Below are 11,719 nucleotides of genomic sequence, written 5' to 3' on the forward strand. Positions count from 1 at the left end.
ATCTTTCTGTTTTTTCTTTCACAGTTTTTCTGGTTTTCTTCTTGTTTATTCTTTGAATGATGGAGAGATGAAGAAAAGATGAAGAGAGGAAGAAGATGAACACACGATGTTTTAAAGTGGTTCGGCAAGGCCTACGTCCACTGTGGTTTGAGAGAGCAAGGTATTATTTTCTTTCTGTTTGTTGTGTATTGTGTGTGTGATATCAAAGAGATACAGAGTATTTATAGACTACCCTATGACCCTTAGCTGAACTCTAGTTAGACAAGACGTTAAAACTTACCGATGAAAACATAGTTGCGGCGGTGAACTTGTACAGACGATGAACGACTATCTGAAGCTTTCGGCAAAGATGTTGAACAAATTGTTGAAGCTTGGGTGTGGTGGGAGATTCATACAGAGAAGGGAAAGAAATCGTGGACGGGGAGAAAGGATAAGAAAAATTTGAGGAAAAAACGGGCTTTTTTTAGAATTTTGGGAAATTTTGGGGAAAAAAAAGAGAGAAATTTTTAATTTTGGAAATTTAGAAAAATGGAAAAAAAGAGAAAAAAAATTGTTTTTAGAAAATTGAGAAAAAAACATTTTATTTGACATTTTTTAAATGTCAAGTAATTAAAATTAATCTCGACGCTTTCAATCTGTCTAAGTATTGAAAATAAAAAATAAGAAGTTATGCATTTTTTTCACTTTTGCTTATTCTTGATGTTTTTTTTTTTTCTTCTTGTTAAAACTATCAAGAATATCAAAACTAGAGGCGTCAAGTATTGCATGTTTTGTAGTAGTGTCTAATCCTATCCATTATGGTTCTATTTAACCTTTTAGCAACACCATTTTGTTTAGGGGTATATCTAACAGTCCTATGTCTCGTTATTCCATGTTTTTTTACAAAAGTTATTGAATTTCTCGTTACAAAATTCTAAACCATTATCAGTTCTTAAACATTTAACTTGTTTAGAAGTTTGTTTTTCTACCATGGTTTTCCATTCTTTAAATTTTCCTAGAGTTTGATCTTTTAGACTTTAAGAAATAAACCCAACCTTTCGTAATCACCAGTAAAAGTTAGAAAGTACATGGAATTATTTAAAGATGGTACTTGTGAGGGTCTCCATAGGTCAGAATGAATGTAGTCTAGGATAGCTTTCTTGTTGTGATTAGCCTTTTGAGAACTTTGTCTTATAGACTTGCCAACTACACAAAGCTTGCAGAAAGATAGCTTTTCAGTCACTCCTTTATGAAGAATTCCTTGTTCTGACAACACTTTCAATCCCTTCCCACTTATATGGAAAAGTCTTCTATGCCACGAATCCCTCTCAGTTAGCATATCATTAGAAATAGTTAGGGCAGCATGGTTCATGGACACTTCTTTTATGAGAAAGAGTCCATTAATTCTTAAACCAACAAGAACAACCTTGGAGTCCTTTAATATTTCAAACCTCCTAGCAGAGCCCTTGTATTCACAACCTACGGAGTCTAGCATGCCAAGGGAAATTAGGTTTCTTTTCAAGGATGGAACATGCCTCACATTCCTAAGAAGTGTTGCTATCCCATCTAATTTGAACTTAAGTGTAACAGATTCAATGCCTACTATCTTGTAAGCATTGTCATTTTTCATGTATACTAGGCCTCCATTCCACACTTTGTATGTTGTAAACCATCCCTTTAAAGGTGTCATATGGAATGAACACTCTGAATCAAGTACCTAATCATGAGTATCTTTATTACCTTTTATTTGAATTGAATTTTCTGAGATAGTTAAGGCATTTGAATACAAAAACGGGGCTTGTTCTACTACTAATGCTTATGCCTTAGATTCTTCTTGTTGTTTTTCTTTTTGTTTCTTCGGATTTTTGTTTTTTCTTTAGGAAGAAACAATCTTGTCTGAGATGTCCCTTCTTGTGCAGAATGTACATTCAAGCTTTGATTTATTTTTATGATTCTTGTGTTCTTTTGAGTTGCTTTTGCTCTTCCCCTTTGAGAACAAACCTCCACCATTAGCTTGATCTCCTTTTTGGTTCCAATTCTCTGGTTTTTACTACTAAAATAACATCATCTGTGGTGATTTTTTGTCTTCCATATTTAAGAGCCATCTTTACCTCTTTGTATGTTTCTAGAAGTGAGTTTAGTAGAATAAACTATTCATTTTCATCACCAATCTTGTCTCCCAATTCTTTGAAATCTGAAGACAGCTTCTTGAATTCTCCAAGATTTTTTGTCAAAGATTTTTTGCCATCCATCTTGAAGATAAAGAAACTCTCCCTTATGTATGCACGGTTAGGTAGATCTTTGGGCTTGTAGATTTCATCCAACATTGTCCACATTCCATAAGTTGTTTCTTCACCAATGACCTCTCTAAGAACATTGTCACTTAGGTTTAAAACTATGGCACCATAGGCTGCATTCTCCATAGTTTCTTTGTCTTCTTGAGTCAATGTTTTAGGTAGCTTTTCTGGATCTATGAGGGCTTTCAATGTCTTTTGTTGGCCGACTATGGCTTTGATCTTGGATTTTCATAAGGTAAAATCTCCCTTACCACTAAAATTCTCAATATCATACCTCGTATGGACACAAAGAAGCCACCTAGTTGCATAAAGAGGTGAGTTCTCTCTTAGTACTTACTTGTGTTTTACTTTTTCCTTTGTTTCACTTGTGTGTAGATCTATGTTTACAGATGATTGAAGAAGAAACTTTCAAGAATCTTTTTGTTCTTTCTTTCACATTTTTTCTGGTTTTCTTCTTGTTTATTCTTTGAGTGATGGAGAGATGAAGAAAAGATGAAGAGAGGAAGAAGATGAACACACGATGTTTTAAGTGGTTCAGCAAGGCCTACGTCCACTGTGCTTTGAGAGAGCAAGGTATTATTTTCTTTATGTTTGTTGTGTATTGTGTGTGTGTGATATAAGAAAGATACAGAGTATTTATAGACTACCCTGTGACCCTTAGTTGAACTCTAGTTAGACAAGAAGTTAAAACTTACAGATTTGACTATATCAAGTACTTCATGCTTCTACCTCGTGTCACAACTACTTACAGGCTTCCCTTGGGTGAGACACTATTGAACTCTTTCAACAAGTTAGGCTCTCTCTAATCGTACAGATTTTCTCACACATTCTAGTGCATTAAAACATTTACAAAGTATTCAACACGATATATCAAAAAGATGAAGTTTATTAAGGACAGATTCACTGTTAAAACCACAATCTCCTCTTGACAATAACACACCAAAAATCACACCAACTTCTGACTTGTATGCATATATATATAGTATTATCTGGAAGCTTTAATCTAGGCCATAAGCAAGGGAAACAACAAATCTTGCACAATTTTGAAAAATACCGAATCTCCTGGGATCTTTCGAAAAAGATTAAAAAAAATATTATTTAGCAACAACAAATCTTGACGATCCGGTAATAGAATAAAATAAAAGAAATTGTACACCAAACTCATAACACTGACTAGAAAAATAACTCTTTTGACTTTGAATTGAGATCTATACGATTGATCATATGAAACTATTTTGACAACCCTCTACATAATACTTTAATTTGTCAATAATGTTTCAACTTAATTGGGAAAACATCGTTAGGAAATAAGATTTCAAGTAAAGCAAAATACTATACACACTAAAGATTTGCCAACAAGAAGATGAGAATGTAATTTCATGACAAGAAGAAGAAGTTGAATTTTCCAACAAGAAGATGAGAATGTAATTTCATGACAAGAAGAGTGGATGAGTACATCCCTTGAATGCTGGCTTGACACTTGAACAATTTGGCCTCACCTATCACGCTATCACTTATTCTAGTAGGAGTACTTCGTGATCTGTAGTTGAACCGTAAACAAATTACTCAGTAGAGTATCTATGGTACTTAAGAATATAGTAGTAATTACCAATGTAAAACAAACTCGCTAGCACAAAACTAGTCTTTTATTTCAGTTTAAAACTAATACATTTTATGTTATAAAAGGTCTTTAATGTCAGTTATCTTTAATTTTGGTTTAGAACTGACATTATAGATTACAAAAATTTCAAAGGCAATTATCTTCAATTTCGGTCTCTCATTTTTAATCTCATGTAACGATGATTTTTTTTTATTTTGCATGTGCAACTTAATAATATCAATATTTTTCTTTTTACGTGCCCTTAGAAAAATTAAAATCTTAATTGGTTTTATATATATTGAACTTTCAACAATTAGAAAAACTAGGTGATAATCAACAAAGAAAGTGAGAGATTGTTCAACTAAGTAACCTTCCAATGAGTTACATTGATCATCCTTTGCAAGAAAAAAAAACAAAATACATTGATCAATATATACATACAGCTATAATGTCTAAAAGATTGAGAGAGTTCAGGGTCTACTTTGGAGGGTCCAAACTAGTCCAAAATCTACAATAAATCTAATGTCATCTGAATTAGTCTAAACTTACAACCAACAACCTTTCATTAAGTCACAAATTTTCAAAGGCTTATAACCTAATATGCATTGTCATAGTTGATTCATCTAAATAAAGTAACACATATGAATCTTACCAAAAATGACTTGAGTCCTAGTTGAAAAATGATTGAAGAAGTCCAAAACTACAAACAGAGATTTCAAGTGCTAGGGACAATTATATACTACAAAGGGTCGAACTCAAATCTAAAAAAGGGTGCATTGGTTGAACAATAAATTTTGGATCAATCATAAGTTATCATGCCATTTATCAAATTAACGAAAAAATTGTAAATATATAAATTTAAGACTAATTAAAAGTTTACATGTGTCTCCAATTAAAATTGAGACATAAATTTGGACGAATTCCGATAACATCATGTGTTTTCATGATGGTCATTCGATTGAATAAATTAATTTGGTTTAATTTGATATTATTATTTGTGCTAAAATCTAATTGAGCCTAAAAATAAACTTAATTTTTTTTAATAAGCCCAAATTCATATAATTTGATTTAGGAAAATTGCAATTGATGACCATTTTAGAAATAATAATTAAGGATATAGCAAAATTTTTAAAAAATTGCAAATATAACAAAACTATCATTGATAAACTTGTATCGCTGATAAAATTTGTATGATCTATCGGTGATAGACCAATATCTACAACATAGTCTATCGATGATAGACTTATATCATTGATAGAATTTGACAAATTTTGTTATTTTTGCAAAAAATTTAAAATGTTGTTATATACTTAATTATTTTGAATCTAATTGCTAAATTTACAACTATCTCTTGGATTTAAAGAGTCAAGTCCATGAACCAACCAAGCCCATGTCAATAAACCCCACTGAAGAACTCTGTAAATAGAGTTATCTTAAATCATCTCACAAATCATGCTCATCACTAAGACTTGGGATTCTCCCCTCACATGGACCTAAAATTCACATTCAACTAGCATCACGCAAATTACCTGGGATTTCCACCAGTGCCTCATCACAACCTCGTCTAAACTTGGAATTCTTCCCTTGCCAAGATTTGGGATTCACACTTGACCAGCATCACGGGACTTACCTGAGATTTCCACCAGCATCCAACATCAAGAATACACACAACTTGCCTCGATATGAGATTCTCCCCTCGCTTAGATATTGAATTCACATTCGACTAGCGTTAGATGAGTTACCTGGGATTTCCTTGCCATAAATCTCATCTTCTCACGTTATAAAATCATAACAATCAGTCACAAGATGATTGACTCTCCACTTACTTTCTTTCCAAATTATCACGTAGTAACAATATCATGCAATAAGAATCGAAAGAATACTTCCAAGCAATCATCAATAAAATACCTTTCACATATCAAAGTTGTAAACACAACATTAACTATTTATGGAAATCATTCATAAAACATTTCTTTCACTGATGAAAGATTCACAAATACTTTGCTTATGAAAGCTACTCAAAACAGATATTTGTTCATAACTTGTATTCAAGCATAGAAAATATTTAACCATAAATAACAACTTAGAAATCACTTTGAAAACTTGTTTAGTCACTTACAAAAATACTTAGCCTCAACTCCTTCCTTCTCTGCTTTTGGATTTCGCTTCTCGTCCAGCTGTTCTCACAACTAGTAATTTAGCATCCAAAACTTTTCCTTTTCACTTTCATTAGAAAATCTAACACTTCTGAACAAAGGCTCTATTTTTTCTTTGGTCTTTTGCCCTATTTACAATCCAAGGGTCACTTATTCCACACTTTACACGTGTTTCCTTACTAATTTATCACACCATGCAGCTAACTCAAACTCAACACATAGGCTAAACATTAGCTTCAATTAGACATTCCCTTGAGTTGCACATCTTACCTTCTTGGAAAGCTAAACTCTTTAATCGAATGACTCTCTTTCTCCTTGAGAAGTAATAGATATTTACTTTCCTCAGCGATTTTTCAAGTCATTAATTTCAACAGGACACCTACTTCCTCGCCTCATTCTCTTGGGCGTAGGTACTTCTTCTCTCTTTACTACGCTAAACATCTAACTCCTGGTATTCAGCACAAGCTTCTTCCTCGCCAGCTATTCTTATCACGTTGCTTACCTTCACGTAATAGATCTTAAACTTAAGAATTTCTTCTTCACGTCACATTTTCTCTTCTCGTATCCTTTCTCACAGGATATCCCATACCTATACTTATATGAAATAACTTTTCCTGGAAGGATCATCTTCGTTAGGACTTCCTTTTTTCAAATCAGGGCCTAACAGTAGACTTCTGACTCTTGAAAGTCAAATGATGACTTTGACCATGGTTAGTAGATAATTCCATAGTTAGTGGAATTAGTCCATTTTTTATGAATAAGCTATGTGTTTATTATGGTGTTGTTCGATTGTTCTTCCACCTATAATCCACTATCTAATTGCATGGTGTGTGTCAAATTACTATGCAAACTTGATTTGTATGTATATTAACTATATAATGCATACATTAGTTGGGTAATAAAAGGATTAATCTTGCTGAATTTTGGAGAAGGTTCACAAGAGTCCATAAACTCTTTTCTCTATAAAAGAAACTACAAAATTGGTCACCAATTCAATCCCACAATCAAGTTCTAAGCCTAAAGGATAGTATATAGAATACTCTTGTGGTTGTTCACAACTTAATTTTATCAAATTTCATTGAGACTAGAAAGAGAATTTTGAGCTTCAAAGGTATGTGTTCAAAAATCCCAATTTTCTCAAATTTTCTTAAATGTTTAATCCTCTAAATTTATGAAATCTAGAGTGTTTTAGTTTAATTCTCTTTTGCTAGGATGTTAGTTTAACTTTCAGTATGGTGGTCTTTTCACAAACACATGTGTCGTTGTCGTTTATCCAGTCGAATGTGGTGAGATGAGTTGAAAAAGAAAATATATTTTATTTTTTAATTCGGTTAAAATAAAAAAATATTTTGATTTTTATTTACTTTTTATTTTGCCAACGAACCAATCTTCACACGAAAATTCTTCTCATGTTACACATTCAATGCCATTCCTCCATGTATTACACATAGAACGAACAATTTTTTTTGCGAAAGATCGCACGTTTCATTTTCCACTATTGTGACACACCATCCTATAAAAACCTATGCTTCTCTCCTCCATTCATCACATAACAAAATTTTCTTTCTTTCCTTCATTGCATTTGATCTTCTCTTTACTGATTTTTTCCTTTTGTTAGTTTGCATTTTCTAGGTTTCGAAGTGCTAAGCAATATCATACGAATCTGAAAAGGTGTTTCATTTAGCCCATCATTTCTGGTGCAAACCTAATCGAATACAAAATTTGGTAGCTAGTTTATCCTAAGGATGGCATGGAAACTTTTTAAATTGCTTGCACAAACAAGGATAGAGCAGTAAAAGATTTTAGGGAGAGTGAGCTTCACGACTCAGCTGTTAACAAGTTTTTGTTTTGCATATTTCTATTTTGACGATCCAACTATTGTTCCATTTATTGACGATCAAAGATTCTTGTAGCAATAGACCCCAAGTCCAATTCAATTGATCAGTTAACAAAAAATTTAATTGCACAAATAAAAAGATTGGATCTAAGAACGATATTTGTCAAAAGTCCAAATCCAAGGGAATGGAACCCAACGGCCATATGAATGTGATCATGGAAAATTCTTATAAATAGAGGTCTTACCCCATTATTTTCTAGGATAGTAAACAAGAAAAGATTGAAAGATCATGGACACCAATTTTTTTTAAAGATTTGGGAAATACAATTCTGTTGGAGAGTGGAAAATGATTTAAGATGTTGAAGCAAACTCAAGCACTAGAATTTCAAATCCAATCCTTTTAAAGACTTGTAAGACAAATCATCGTTGAGTTTCTAAAGACTTTGCTTCAAAGTTGAATCTCTAAGAAGACACAATAAAACTTTCTTAAATGATCAAGAGAAGGAATCAAACAAATTAATTATGCAGTAAAGATGGTACTTCACTATCTCATATATATAAAAGCTCTTACTTGAAAAGAAAAATAGTCCATTAAACCATTTTTTATTATAAGTGTTTTTAGTATTCATTTGATGACAGTTTTGTCATTCAACTTCAATGCATGAGTAGTGGGTGAATTTTAATTCTTCCTCTCCATTTCTATAACGGTTTCGATATTTGATTGAAAAATATTTATTGCCCTAACATGCATGGGTAGTTGATAACTTGTAAAAATACATGCTATTATGGCCTTTTAAGTAGAATCATGAGACCAAAATGCATAGGAACTGTGTCAAAATGCATTACTTATGTTATAATTGCATAAATATTTAGAAATACACTTTACATAAGCAATATGTCTGCTTTACCTAATTTTTAGTGTCTAAATGCAAGATTATGAACAAAAGAAGAAATTAATGAATTGTAGAGGAACTCGAGTGAAGGTGAGGCGTGAAGACCACATAAGAACACGAGAAGAGATTCGCTAGAAGACAAAAGTGGTAGATGGAGTTGATGTAACTTAACGACAGAGGAAACTTTCGGTGTTGATGTACTCAAAATATTAGATTTTGCATTTAAATTTGCTTATAAAAAGAAACTTCATCCTTACCATGAAAGGGGCGACGTCTGAATGGACCACCATCCATACGCCTTAAGCAATGAGTAGAGTCCTAGAGAGGTTGTGGCAAGAAAGAGCCTTTTCATTGTCTGTAAAGCATTTCTCCATCTTCTCTAATCAGTATATGGAGTGAAAAGCTTGTAGTCTAAGTAAAGAAGATCTCATTTCCCATCTTTCCCTAACTTATAATTTCATCTCTATTCTTTCCATTTTTGTAATTCTTTACATTGTAATTGTTCATATTGTATAGTGGCTGAAGGCCTACATTCTTTATTACAATGTATATTTATGCACTTTTCAATCCATCCACATCTCTACTATTCAGTTTTCCTTGTGTTATTTGTAGTTTTGGATTTATGATAGATTCTTGATAAGAAGCTTGGCTTATAAGTCTTATCGTGTTAACTGAGCTACTTTCATCACTTAACTAGTGTATATCACCAACTACCTCAGAGGACAACTAGCAAGGATATGGTTAACGTGTGCAATGAGGAGTTTCGAGACAATGATCCATGAAGAGCATTTTGCATGCAATGATCCCGAATCAATGAGACATCATGGGGAACTAAGTATACACATGCAATACACCAACATAGGTGCTTAGTGTTTTTCAAACTTAAAGTACAATATGTTACGTAATGCTGGTGAGATCAACACTTATTGAGAGTTGATCCTGCACAACCTAACCTATTTCGCTTGGTTGTAGTTTGTTTGTTTGTATGTTTATATGTTTGGTTTTTGAGTTTGTACAAGTCAATCCCACTTAACCATGCCTACAATATGACCTAGTTGGTCAACTCCACAGATTTAGTGATGGCTCTTAATTCTAGACAACAAAGGTTCAGCGGCATGGAAAATAGTGTTGTTCCCTGTGTTGGTATAATACTTTTAAGTTTAATCCACATGATGTGTCATTGATTCTCAGCATCATTGCATGCAAAATGTTCTTCATGGATCTTTTCATCATGCAATTGGATATGATCATTGCATGCAAAATGCTCCCAATTTCCTCTATCACATATAAGTCCTCGTTGTATAAGTTTTCCTATTTCTTATCCAAGTGTAAGCAAAACAACAGGTTTTCCTAGGTGATCTAGAGTTTAACATAGGGAATTGATATCAAACCTTAGTTCCAGGGTCTACTTTTCAATCATGCGGTATAAAAGAATAGATTATAAAGTATGAAAGAATGTACAAAAAGTTATGCCTACTTTTGTACACCTAAAGAATGTAAGAGAATTTAATGAGGATTGTTGAGATGGTTGAAGCGTGGATGAACTAACTTGTATTAAAGAAGGGGGTGAAAGAAGCTCTAGTGCTACCGGGCGGTTAAGCTATATGAAAGTCTTGACGCAGTATAACTTGCTTAGCTATTCTACAGTTAAGAAGTGCTCCTCTTGAAGTCATTAAATGCCACACTTGGTCTCCTTCAGCGATCCAAATGACTAGGCCTAACTAAACAAGTTATATCTAAAAGTGGTTGCTTAAAGAACTTATAGAATTTCGCGTTTAAGAACAACAACCTCTCGGCGCCTAATGCCCACACTTGTTCTCCTATTCGGATACAAATGATGGAAGTTATCTCGCCATAGTTTATAAGTAAGACTACTTATCAAGAACTTATCACAAACCTAAGGTATGGATAACACAAGGACAAGTGAACAACAAAGATGTGGATGGATTGAAAAAGGTATAGGTAGACATTGTATTAAAGAATGTAAGCCTTCGACCACTGTACAATATGAACAACATACAATGTGAAGAAATACAAAAATAGAAATAATAGAAATGACGTTACACGTTAGAGAGAGATGGGGGATGAGATCTTCTTCATTCAAACTACAAGTTTTCAAATTACAATCTGACCGGAGAATATGAAGTGAACTTTACTAATGGTGCAAAAGCTACTCCTTCCCACGAACTCTCTAGGACTCAACCCATATCTTTAGATGAGCGAGTGGTCTATTCAGACCTCTTTGGCCCATGCAGGCATCATTTTATTTGATGATGATGCTGTTGGAATTTTTTGTCCTAAAACTCGTAGTTTGTAAATCATATTCTATTCAATAAAGTTGTTATTGAGAAATTAAATATTATAATCTTAAATCCAATAAATCAAAGTTCCAAGGCTATTTTTTGAATAAACTTGAACTTTATGTGTAAACATAAACGTGGATCAAGTTCGAGTATATAGCCTAAATAGTCTATAGTATATGAAATAAAGGTTGGACGCCTTATTTTGAGAGACTATGGATGCGGCCCACTTTGTAGTACAAACGATGTGATCCTAATCGTTCATGTAGAGACATGAAAGTGGGGGCATCCTATGTAAAATGTTTACATAAGACTGAACCATGAATTAGTCATTTTTACGTTATAACACCGTTTACTGTTTAAAACTGACTATCTCAATTATTGATGACCTAGGTAACTTAGTCTTAATCCTGAGTTAACTATGAACTCCTGTTCATACGAGATTATCCTTAGATCTGCATAGGTGAGGGCAGCTCATCAACGTTGGCCCAATAAGCCTCCCATTTCAGGGTAAGATCGGGTGGATAGCTGGGAACATAGGGTACAAGATGGAATTCACTCCTACCCGCTTTAGGGTTAGTAGATAGGTTGCTCTCTTAAGCACTGAATCCAAGTCTTGAACAAGGGGCCCCACCCTCTCATTGGCCCGAGAGGGAT

The 11,719-nt window shown here is 33.4% G+C and overlaps 1 long non-coding RNA gene across 1 annotated transcript; it reads left to right on the plus strand.

Moving 5' to 3' along the window:
* Positions 1-2,716: 2,716 nt before the first annotated feature.
* On the plus strand, positions 2,717-9,210 carry LOC116404075. The gene is made up of 2 exons (XR_004217015.1): positions 2,717-2,849; positions 8,803-9,210. It is a non-coding gene; the product is annotated as an uncharacterized LOC116404075 (long non-coding RNA).
* Positions 9,211-11,719: the final 2,509 nt, after the last annotated feature.

The sequence above is a fragment of the Cucumis sativus genome, chromosome 5 (genome assembly GCF_000004075.3).
Source record: "Cucumis sativus cultivar 9930 chromosome 5, Cucumber_9930_V3, whole genome shotgun sequence".
NCBI classification, from domain to species: Eukaryota; Viridiplantae; Streptophyta; class Magnoliopsida; order Cucurbitales; family Cucurbitaceae; genus Cucumis; species Cucumis sativus.